The sequence below is a fragment of the Petromyzon marinus genome, chromosome 59, assembly GCF_048934315.1.
Source record: "Petromyzon marinus isolate PM22_M1 ecotype Great Lakes invasive population chromosome 59, UKy_Petmar_22M1.pri1.0, whole genome shotgun sequence".
Classification (NCBI taxonomy): Eukaryota; Metazoa; Chordata; class Hyperoartia; order Petromyzontiformes; family Petromyzontidae; genus Petromyzon; species Petromyzon marinus.
Window position 1 is genome coordinate 4,754,760 of NC_133725.1, and position 11,912 is coordinate 4,766,671.

General features: G+C 50.4%; 1 long non-coding RNA gene across 1 annotated transcript; it reads right to left on the reverse strand.

Annotated features, from left to right (window-relative positions):
* Nucleotides 1-688: 688 nt before the first annotated feature.
* Nucleotides 689-11,912, reverse strand: LOC142905829 (uncharacterized). The gene is made up of 4 exons (XR_012929823.1): nucleotides 11,735-11,912; nucleotides 9,320-9,534; nucleotides 7,245-7,351; nucleotides 689-5,259 (listed from the first exon to the last, which is right to left on the reverse strand). It is a non-coding gene; the product is annotated as an uncharacterized LOC142905829 (long non-coding RNA).

An 11,912-nucleotide genomic window follows, 5' to 3' on the forward strand; every position in this document is an offset into this window, starting at 1 on the left:
TCTATGGGCAGTGTTGAGTCTAATGCAGTATTGAGTCTATGGGCAGTGTTGAGTCTATGGGCAGTGTTGAGTCTATGGGCAGTGTTGAGTCTATAGTGCAGTGTTGAGTCTATGGGCAGTGTTGAGTCTATGGTGCAGTGTTGAGTCTATGGGCAGTGTTGAGTCTATGGGCAGTGTTGAGTCTATGGGCAGTATTGAGTCTATGGGCAGTGTTGAGTCTATGGGCAGTGTTGAGTTTATGGGCAGTGTTGAGTCTATGGGCAGTGTTGAGTCTATGGGCAGTGTTGAGTCTATGGGCAGTGTTGAGTCTATGGGCAGTGTTGAGTCTATGGGCAGTGTTGAGTCTATGGTGCAGTGTTGAGTCTATGGGCAGTGTTGAGTCTATGGGCAGTGTTGAGTCTATGGGCAGTGTTGAGTCTATGGGCAGTGTTGAGTCTATGGGCAGTGTTGAGTCTATGGGCAGTGTTGAGTCTATAGTGCAGTGTTGAGTCTACGGGCAGTGTTGAGTCTATGGTGCAGTGTTGAGTCTATGGGCAGTGTTGAGTCTATGGGCAGTGTTGAGTCTATGGTGCAGTGTTGAGTCTATGGTGCAGTGTTGAGTCTATGGTGCAGTGTTGAGTCTATGGGCAGTATGTATGAATGTTGAACTTCTTTCGCACCGTACGTAGCCCACCGCGCCAATCGGAGGTGCGACTTGACAAGTGGTTTTATTCGCCAACCTTCACCGCAGTAATGCGTCGTCAAGTACTAAAATTGACGGTCTGTGTATATACCGCGACATTCACTTCTAAGGGCAACAAAATCACAACAAAAAACAACAAAGCTACAGCTACAGTCAAAAAACAAAACACAGCAACCAAAAAAAAAACGCCCACAAAGCTGTCAGCGCTGACGGTATCTACAATAAGTTTAAGCACGTAGGATTTCGCGACACATCCATGATATTGCTTGGGTTATATCGCGTCGTGCTGCTAGGAAGCGAATCATCAAACAATGCATCGTTTAAATGCACGCCGATACAGGTCACCACACATCAATGGGACTTACCTGTACGCACGCAGGCAACGACCGGTACCGCTATATTGTTGCACGCAAACGACACGGGGTACGGGAATAATGTGCGCGCAATAATGCCCGCGCGTTATATACGTTTCTTACCACGTTAATAACCCGACCGCCAATGGATACCCAGTAGATTTAAAGCTTTCGTGACTGCTAGGATCCATACTCTTTGGTTCTATTGGGTAAAGTCACGTAGGTGAAAGTAAAATAACAAAAAAAATACAAAAAATCACGACGTTTCGGCCACAACACAAGCGGCCTTCATCAGGTGAAGGGACGAGACTGTCTGGAGGACAGCGCTGGAGTGGAAGAAGCCACGCTTAGATCACGACCTTTAAGCTGTGTGAGAAGAAAAAGACCAGGCGCCTTGACAAAGGAATTAGCATATAATTTAGCATTGAAATGGCTCATTGAAATAGCTAAGTTAAAGTATACACATCCGCAGAGGTACCCTTTGACAAAGGAATTAGCATAGAATTTAGCATTGAAATGGCTCATTGAAATAGCTAAGTTAAAGTGTACACATCCGCAGAGGTACCCCTTGACAAAGGAATTAGCGCTCGAGTGGAAGAAGCCACGCTTAGATCACGACCTTTAAGCTGTGTGAGAAAAAAAAGGCCAAGTGCCACTCCAGCGCTGTCCTCCAGACAACAGTCTCGTCCCTTCACCTGATGAAGGCCGCTTGTGTTGTGGCCGAAACGTCGTGATTTTTTGTTATTTTATTTTCACCTACGTGACTTTACCCAATAGAACCAAGGAGTAAGGATACCCAGTAATTTGTAAGCGTTCGTTAACCGCCTCCACCCACCCCACTTCGCACGTGATGGGCTCACGAGTGACGTCATCACACCTATCCCTCCGTCTATTTAAAGAACGAAGCGGGAAGAGGCTGTCGCCTGATCATGCCTGTTGTGATTACTGGCGAAACGTCGTACTCAGTTCGACACGCGAGAAGGCTTTCGCGACCAATATCATCCGTGATAGAGGTTTTTTTTTTGGGTTTGAGGAGTGATATATATGAATATCGCCTGATGAAGCTAGTTGTGATTACTGGCGAAACGTCGTACTCAGATTGTGAATGTTGTGGATTTGCTCTCCAACACGCCGGTGTGCTGTACTAGTACACTATGCACTACACCACTACACTACACTATATACTACACTATACACTATACTATACACTACACTATACACTACACTATACACTACACTATACACTATACTATACACTATACTATACACTATACTATACACTATACACTACACTATACACTATACTATACACTATACTATACACTATACTATACACTATACTATACACTATACTATACACTATACACTAAACTATACTATACACTAAACACTACAATATACACTATACTATACACTATACTATACACTACACTATACTATACACTATACTATACACTACACTATACACTACACTATACACTACACTACTACAGTATACACTAGTGCTGTACTAGTACACTAAACACTACACTATATACTATACTATACACTACACGACTATACACTATATTAGACACTATACTATACACTATACTATACACTACACTATACACTATACTATACACTTTACTATACACGACACTATACACTACTACAGTATACACTAGTGCTGTACTAGTACACTATACACTACACTATATACTACACTATACACTACACTATACACTACACGATACACTACTATACACTACACTATACTCTACACTATACTCTACACTATACACTAGTGCTGTACTCGTAACGAATTGGCCACGTTCTGTTTACGTGACGACAAACCTTCACTAGTTGGCTGTGTCGGGCGGTGGCCGCTTTAGCGACACATTAATATAATTACGCGATTTAACCCTCCAAAAAAAACCCGTGCATCATGAATAATGGACTCGTAGAGTGATTAGCGAGTAGCGGCACCTATAAAGGCCGCAACAGCACACGAGGGGGTGTGGGTGGCCAGCACCGCGCCCGACCGCCTTTGTCTCCCCCAGCGGCGATGTTCACTAGGTACTCATTTGAGGCTGAGTCGACCTAGGGGGAGGCCCAGGACCGGTGCAGATAATCTGCTACTGGTGTTGGTGGCCGTGAGCGGGAATCGAACTCGGGTGGCCGGGGTCCGTAGTGCAGCGTGGCGCTAACCGCTACACCACCGCCTCCCCAGACCACAATAACTGCAATGTCACATTCATGTTGGTGAGGCCAGATAACCCCGTCAGGAGACAGCGGAGTGTACTGCTGTGATGTCGCTATTAGTCTATGCATCTCTATGGGTCTCTATGAGTCTATGGGTATCTGTGGGCGCCTATGAGTGCCTGTTGTTCTTCATTAGTCTGGATCTCTGTGGGTATCTCTGAGTCTCTGAGTCTGGATCTCTGTGGGTCATCTATGCGTCTCTGTGAGTCTTTATTAGTCTGGATCTCTGGGTATCTATGAGTCTCTGTGAATCTCTATGAGTCTGGATCTCTATGGGTATCTATGAGTCTCTGAGTCTGGATCTCTATGGGTGTCTATGAGTCTCTGTGAGTCTCTATGAATCTGGATCTCTATGGGTATGTGTCTCTGTGAGTCTCTGAGTCTGGATGTCTATGGGTATCTATGAGTCTCTGTGAGTCTCTATGAATCTGGATCTCTATGGTGTATCTATGAGTCTCTGTGAGTCTCTATGAATCTAGATCTCTATGGGTATCTGCGTGTCTCTGTGAGTCTCTATTAGTCTGGATCTCTATGGGTATCTATGAATCTCTGTGAGTCTCTATTAGTCTGGATCTCTATGGGTCTCTATGAGTCTTCTTCTTCTGTCGTACGACTGCTGATGTAGAGGCAGCAGCTTACAAAGTCACATTCAGGCGGTGAAGCCAGCAGACAATCGCGTCAGGAGCCAGCGGAGTAGCAATGGGAAGACAAAGGCGGCCAGGGAGGCGTTGCCATACCGCCGTGCCGGCCTTCATGGGTGCTACGAACTCGCTCGGAGCACTTGCCCCAAACGGCTGCTGAGGCTACACAGGGCACCTTTGTCTTTGGAGGCTCGTGAAGGACGCTGCTGCTGGACAGTTGGGAGGCAGTCGCTCCTCCCTGCAACAAGCTGGAGGAGCGACGCTCACAACAACGAGCGGAGCGCCGGGTGGCTAAAGCGCAGCGAGTTGGCACAGTAGGGTTTGGATACAGGTGGGTGCGCCTGCCAGTGACCCCATGGCATCCGGGCATGCCCCGCGACCTCCTGCGCCCAGCCTGGGGGGCACACAGCAGTCGACGCGTGGCGCCATGGGTCCGTCCCGGCACCACCTTCGCGCGACGGCCTCGGGGCGCACCTAGCCTGGCGCAAGCGCGGCCGCGGACTGCTGTCGTGCGAAACGGGCGGAGCGGTGGCGCAGCGGTTGGCGCATCGGCGCCACGAAACCCGGTGGCTCGAGTTCGATCGCGGCTGAGGGCCAACGGTCAGGGCACGAATCGATGAAGCCAGTCCTGAGCCTCACGCTAAGTCCATTTCGACCGCTGGCCGCGCCCAGCCGCGCCCGATCACAACTCCGGCAGATGCGCGAAAGCGTTCCGTGAAATGGAAGGTCAAAACGAAAGGGCTCCAACCGCGGCCGTGGAGGAAGCCCGAAGCATGAAAGGGCGCATCGCCCGTGAATTGGCTGCGTCCATGATGCGTCCGTGGCGGGGTCGCCGCGTCTAAGCCACCTCACTGGACTGCACGAGGGTTACCTTCGCGTCCACGCAATGGCGATCGTTGAGCAAGAGATAGTAACTGTTGCTTTTGAAAAAAAATTCCGTACGAAAGGGGAAGAAACCAACGCAGTCGACTCAGCCTTAAGTGCGTCACCTGGTGCGGCGTATAAAACGCATCATCGTTGGGGAGACAAAGGCGGCCGGGCGTGGCCATGGCCGGCCTTCGTAGGCGCTCGCTGACGGCACTTGCCCCAACAGCCTGCGGCAGGCTACACGAGGGACCTTTGACTTTGCGTGCGCATTAAAAAAAATGGGGTGGGCCCTCTTAGTTTTCCAGTTTAATGTCAACGGTGGAAATGCAAAACGCGAAAAAAATGTTTCCCTGCTCTGCTGTTTAATTGATTAGGTGGGTATTGAGGTCACAGTTGGTACGGTCCGTTGCTGTTCGAGATGAGAACGCCCACCCCAAAGCTGTCGTGTTGATGGTTTAGCCCACCAAATTGCCTGCAGGGGGTGTAAAACGAAAAGGAAATATATAAATATATACACACAATAATAAGATATATACACACGCACGCAATAATACTAATTAAAAAAACATCACACCAAAAAAGTACACAGGACATGGTGACATCAAACAAAACGTACATGGGCTATTTTAAAATGATATATATAAAACATTTTAATTGCTCTTTGTGATAATTAAATTCGTGGCTAATCAAGTCATCTGAATATAGTAATAGGTTTTACCCTTTTAACTGGCACAAAAAACTGACACCTTTATTCAAGGCATCATGTTTGCAATAACCACAACACAAGCAGTCAAAATGCAAACAAAAAAGACAACTCTGATAATAATATGCACTGTCCTTGAATTTGATTGGTCCACACCCGAGACAGCTTTTCTTAGAGCCTAGTCTCCACTGGTGTTGGACCAGAAGACGCCAAAAGGCGTCAGAGTTATTATCAGAGTTGTCTTTTTGTTTGCATTTTGACTGCTTGTGTTGCGGTTATTGCAGACATGATGCCTTGAATAAAGGTGTCAGTTTTTTGTGCCAGTTAAAAGGGTAAAACCTATTTCTATATCTTGTTACTGGCAAAGGAGGTCTCATAAAGTCATCTGAAGTTACAAGAATGCATTTTTTTCTTTAAATCAAAATGTCACAACAAAACGCCCGAGAGCACGCCCCCCACCGCCGAGATAGAGCGGTTAAATCCGCTCGTACAGATTGGGGCTTGGGGAGACTATCCAGCAGTGGATTGACCATGGCCGACGATGACGACGAGGGAGGATGAAGGCGACGTCCACCGCGGAGATGGAGCGATGAAAATCGCATCGGAGGAAGGATCGTGAGAGAGATTTCTTCGGTAGGTGGTTTGGGGGGGGTGGTGGTGACTTCCATCATGATAATGAGGGTGATGACGAAACTGATGACGATGATGATCGTGACGATGATTATGATGATCACGATGATGATAATGATGGTGATGACGAAACTGATGACGATGATGATCATGACGATGATTATGATGATCACGATGATGATGATAATGATGGTGATGATGAAACTGATGACGATGGTGATCGTGACGATGATTATGATGATCAAGATGATGATAATGATGGTGATGACGAAACTGATGACGATGGTGATCGTGACGATGATTATGATGATCACAATAATGATAATGATGGTGATGACGAAACTGGTGATGATAATGCTGATGATCATGATCATCACGATGGTATTGATGGTGATGACGAAACTGATGATGGTGATTATGATGATGGTGATCACGATGATGACAATGGTGATGACGAAACTGATGATGATCATGATGATGATAATGGTGATCACGATGATGACAATGGTGATAGTGATGACGAAACTGATGACGATGATGATCTTGACGATGATTATGATGATCACGATGATGATAATGATGGTGATGACGAAACTGATTATGGTGATTATGATGATCACGATGGTATTGATGGTGATGACGAAACTGATGATGATAATGCTGATGATCATGATCATCACGATGGTATTTATGGTGATGACGAAACTGATTATGGTGATGATCATGATGATGATAATGGTGATCACGATGATGATGATGATGAAACTGATAATGATAATGGTGATCACGATGATGACAATGATGATGGTGATGACGACACTGATGATGATCACGATGATGATAATGATGATCATGATGATAATCATGGTGATGACGAAAACGATAACGCTGATGATCATGATAACGATGATCATGATGATGATGATACTGATTATAATGATGATCATGATGATAACGATGGTGATGGCGAAACTGATCATGATGATGATGACAATGGATATATGCGTACGTTGAACTTCTTTCGCGCCGTACGTAGCTAACCCGAGGCGCGACAAACGTGATGATGATGACGATAATAATGATGCTGATAACGGTGATGGCACGCGATCATCTGTAATCGTCACCTCCAGATGTTGGCCTCAGGATCCAGGTGCTCGGCTGTCTGCAAGTGCGTGGTTCCATCATAGCCGCCGATGGCGATGATCTGCCCATTCACCACCGCCAAGCCCAGCTGTGTGACAAGAGATTATTTTTAGACGCCCGCTCGATCTCTCTCTGTCTCTCTCTCTCTCTCTGTCTTTCTGTGTGTCTCTCTGTCTCTCTATGTGTGTGTGTCTCTCTCTCTCTCTCTCTGTTTCTCTGTCTCTCTCTGTCTCTCCCACTCTTGGTCTCTCCCTCTGTTTCTCTACCTTTCTCTCTGTCTATCTGTGTGTCTCTCTCTCTGTCTCTCTCTCTGTCTCTCTCTGTTTCTCTATCTTTCTCTCTGTTTATCTGATTCTCTCTGTCTCTCTCTCTCTCGCTCCCTCTCTCCCCCTCTCTCTATTTCTTTTTTTACAATCAGAGGAAACAAGAAGATGCTCGGTGTAGTCGGCACTTTGATTCGTTCATCATTTTGTTATTTTTGTTTTTTTCAATGCTTTGTGCCCCCCCCCCCCTGTTGAAATGAAATATTTCACAAAAGATTTCACGCTCTGCTCTTCTCCTTCTTACCCCTCCCCTCTCTCTCTACCCCCCCCCTCTCTCTCTCTCTACCCCCTCTCTACCCCCTCTCTCTCTACCCCCTCTCTCTCTACCCCCTCTCTCTCTCTACCCCCTCTCTCTCTCTCTACCCCCTCTCTCTCTACCCCCTCTCTCTACCCCCCATCTCTCTCTCTACCACCCCCCTCTCTCTACCCCCCTCTCTCTACCCCCCTCTCTCTCTACCCCCCCTCTCTCTACCCCCCTCTCTCTCTACCCCCCCTCTCTCTACCCCCTCTCTCTCTACCCACCTCTCTCTCTCTCTACCCACCCCTCTCTCTACCCCCCCTCTCTCTACCCCCCTCTCTCTCTACCCACCTCTCTCTCTCTCTACCCACCCCTCTCTCTACCCCCCCTCTCTCTACCCCCCTCTCTCTCTACCCCCCCCCTCTCTCTACCCCCTCTCTCTCTACCCCCCTCTCTCTACCCCCTCTCTCTCTACCCACCTCTCTCTCTCTCTACCCACCCCTCTCTCTACCCCCCCTCTCTCTACCCCCCTCTCTCTCTACCCACCTCTCTCTCTCTCTACCCACCCCTCTCTCTACCCCCCCTCTCTCTACCCCCCTCTCTCTCTACCCCCCCCCCCTCTCTCTACCCCCTCTCTCTCTACCCCCCCTCTCTCTACCCACCTCTCTCTCTACCCACCCCTCTCTCTACCCACCTCTCTCTCTCTACCCCCTCTCTCTCTACCCCCTCTCTCTTTCTCTACCCTCTCTCTCTCTCTACCCCCCCTCTCTCTCTCTACCCCCTCTCTCTTTACCCACCTCTCCCTTTACCCACCTCTCTCTCTACTCTATGTCTATGTTCCCCTGTTTTCTATGTAAGTTTTTTTCCCTCTCTCTGTCTCTCTCTGCCTCTCTGTCTCTCTCCAAACGGAGGCCATTGCACGTTCACAACGGATACGCGTGAACATCTCCTGGCCACCGTGATGATGATGCGAGAGAGAGAAACACGCAAACTCCAAATATACAACAGGGGTCAGGGTCAGGATTGAACCCACGATCTCCTGCATACCAGGCGAGGTAGTGAACATCTCCTAGCCACCGTGATAATGATGATGAGAGAGAGAGACACGCAAACTCCAAATATACAGCAGCAGGCGTCAGGACTCGGGATCGAACCCATGACCTCCTGTACACCAGGCGAGGTAGTTAACATCTCATAGCCACCGTGATTATGATGAGAGACAACGCAAACTCCAAATATACAGCAGCAGGCGTCAGGACTCGGGATCGAACCCACGACCTCCTGCATACCAGGCGAGGTAGTTAACATCTCATAGCCACCGTGCGCCCCACTGTAACCCGTGTCTCCCCGCGTCTCCCCCTGGCCCCTCTATTCTCTATCCCCCTCATTTATCGCTCCACCCCGGTAACCCCTCTCCTGCCCCCCCCCCCCCCACATCTCCCCGGTGACCCCTCTAACCCCACCGCCCCCCCCCCCCCACCGCGCGCCACCGTACCCCGCGTCTGCGTGAGCACATGGGGGGCCCTGGGGTCCAGGCGTGGGCCTGCGGAGCGAGCCGCTCGCTGCTGCTGAGCGCCGGCAGCAGCGGCTCGTCCCCGCCTCCGGCAGCCACGAGCTCGCCGGCGTGGGCCACGAGGCCCAGCGAGCGGCGTGCGGTGAGCAGGGCGGGGCCCGGCAGCCACGCGTTCGCCGGCGGGTCGTAGCGCTCCACTGTGGCACAGCGTCGCGAGCGTCATTCGTCACTGTCGTCACTGTCGTCATTGTTGCGACTGTCGTCACTGTCGTCGTCACTGTCGTCGTCACTGTCGTCATTGTTGCGACTGTCGTCACTGTCGTCGTCACTGTCGTCGTCACTGTCGTCATTGTTGCGACTGTCGTTACTGTCGTCGTCACTGTCGTCGTCACTGTCGTCATTGTTGCGACTGTCGTCACTGTCGTCGTCACTGTCGTCGTCACTGTCGTCATTGTTGCGACTGTCGTCACTGTCGTCACTGTCGTCACTGTCGTCATTGTTGCGACTGTCGTCACTGTCGTCGTCGTCACTGTCGTCATTGTTGCGACTGTCGTCACTGTCGTCACTGTCGTCACTGTCGTCATTGTTGCGACTGTCGTCACTGTCGTCGTCGTCACTGTCGTCATTGTTGCGACTGTCGTCACTGTCGTCACTGTCGTCACTGTCGTCATTGTTGCGACTGTCGTCACTGTCGTCGTCGTCACTGTCGTCATTGTTGCGACTGTCGTCACTGTCGTCGTCGTCACTGTCGTCATTGTTGCGACTGTCGTCACTGTCGTCGTCACTGTCGTCGTCACTGTCGTCATTGTTGCGACTGTCGTCACTGTCGTCGTCGTCACTGTCGTCATTGTTGCGACTGTCGTCACTGTCGTCGTCACTGTCGTCGTCACTGTCGTCATTGTTGCGACTGTCGTCACTGTCGTCGTCGTCACTGTCGTCATTGTTGCGACTGTCGTCACTGTCGTCGTCACTGTCGTCGTCACTGTCGTCATTGTTGCGACTGTCGTCACTGTCGTCGTCGTCACTGTCGTCATTGTTGCGACTGTCGTCACTGTCGTCATCACTGTCGTCACTGTTGCGACTGTCGTCGTCACTGTAGTCGTCGCTGTCGTCATTGTTGCGACTGTCGTCACTGTCGTCATTGTTGCGACTGTCGTCACTGTCGTCATCACTGTCGTCATTGTTGCGACTGTCGTCGTCACTGTAATCGTCACTGTCGTCATTGTTGCGACTGTCGTCACTGTCGTCATCACTGTCGTCATTGTTGCGACTGTCGTCGTCACTGTCGTCGTCACTGTCGTCATTGTTGCGACTGTCGTCACTGTCGTCGTCACTGTCGTCGTCACTGTCGTCGTCACTGTCGTCATTGTTGCGACTGTCGTCACTGTCGTCGTCACTGTCGTCATTGTTGCGACTGTCGTCACTGTCGTCGTCACTGTCGTCGTCACTGTCGTCATTGTTGCGACTGTCGTCACTGTCGTCGTCACTGTCGTCGTCACTGTCGTCATTGTTGCGACTGTCGTCACTGTCGTCGTCACTGTCGTCATTGTTGCGACTGTCGTCACTGTCGTCATCACTGTCGTCATTGTTGCGACTGTCGTCGTCACTGTCGTCGTCACTGTCGTCATTGTTCGACTGTCGTCACTGTCGTCGTCACTGTCGTCGTCACTGTCGTCACTGTCGTCATTGTTGCGACTGTCGTCACTGTCGTCGTCACTGTCGTCATTGTTGCGACTGTCGTCACTGTCGTCGTCACTGTCGTCGTCACTGTCGTCATTGTTGCGACTGTCGTCACTGTCGTCGTCACTGTCGTCGTCACTGTCGTCATTGTTGCGACTGTCGTCACTGTCGTCGTCACTGTCGTCATTGTTGCGACTGTCGTCACTGTCGTCATCACTGTCGTCACTGTTGCGACTGTCGTCGTCACTGTAGTCGTCGCTGTCGTCATTGTTGCGACTGTCGTCACTGTCGTCATTGTTGCGACTGTCGTCACTGTCGTCATCACTGTCGTCATTGTTGCGACTGTCGTCGTCACTGTAATCGTCACTGTCGTCATTGTTGCGACTGTCGTCACTGTCGTCACTGTCGTCGTCACTGTCGTCACTGTCGTCGACATCGTCGTCATCGTCAATGTCATCGCTGTCACCCTAATTATCGCTGTCATCATCATCATCATCACTGTCATCATCGTCATCATCACTGTAATCATCACCATCGCTGTCATCATCATCATTGGGGGATGGGTGGGTGGGGGGATGGGGTGGGGTGGGGGGGATGGGGTGGGTAGGGTGGGGGGGATGGGGTGGGTGGGGTGGGTGGTATGGGGTGGGGGGGTTGGATGGGGGGTGGGTGGGGTAAAGTGGGTGGGGGGGATGGGGTGGGTGGGGTGGGGGTCACCTGTCCGTAGGGGGGTCGTTCTGTCGGTGCCCCCCACGGCGTAGACGAAGCCCCCCAGGGAGGCAAGGGCTGCCCGGCACCGCCTCGTGGGCAGCGAGGGCAGTCGCGACCAGCGACCCTCCCGGGGGTCAAACCTGCTCGCAACACAGACAAAGGTCCCCCGTGTAGCCTCTCGCAG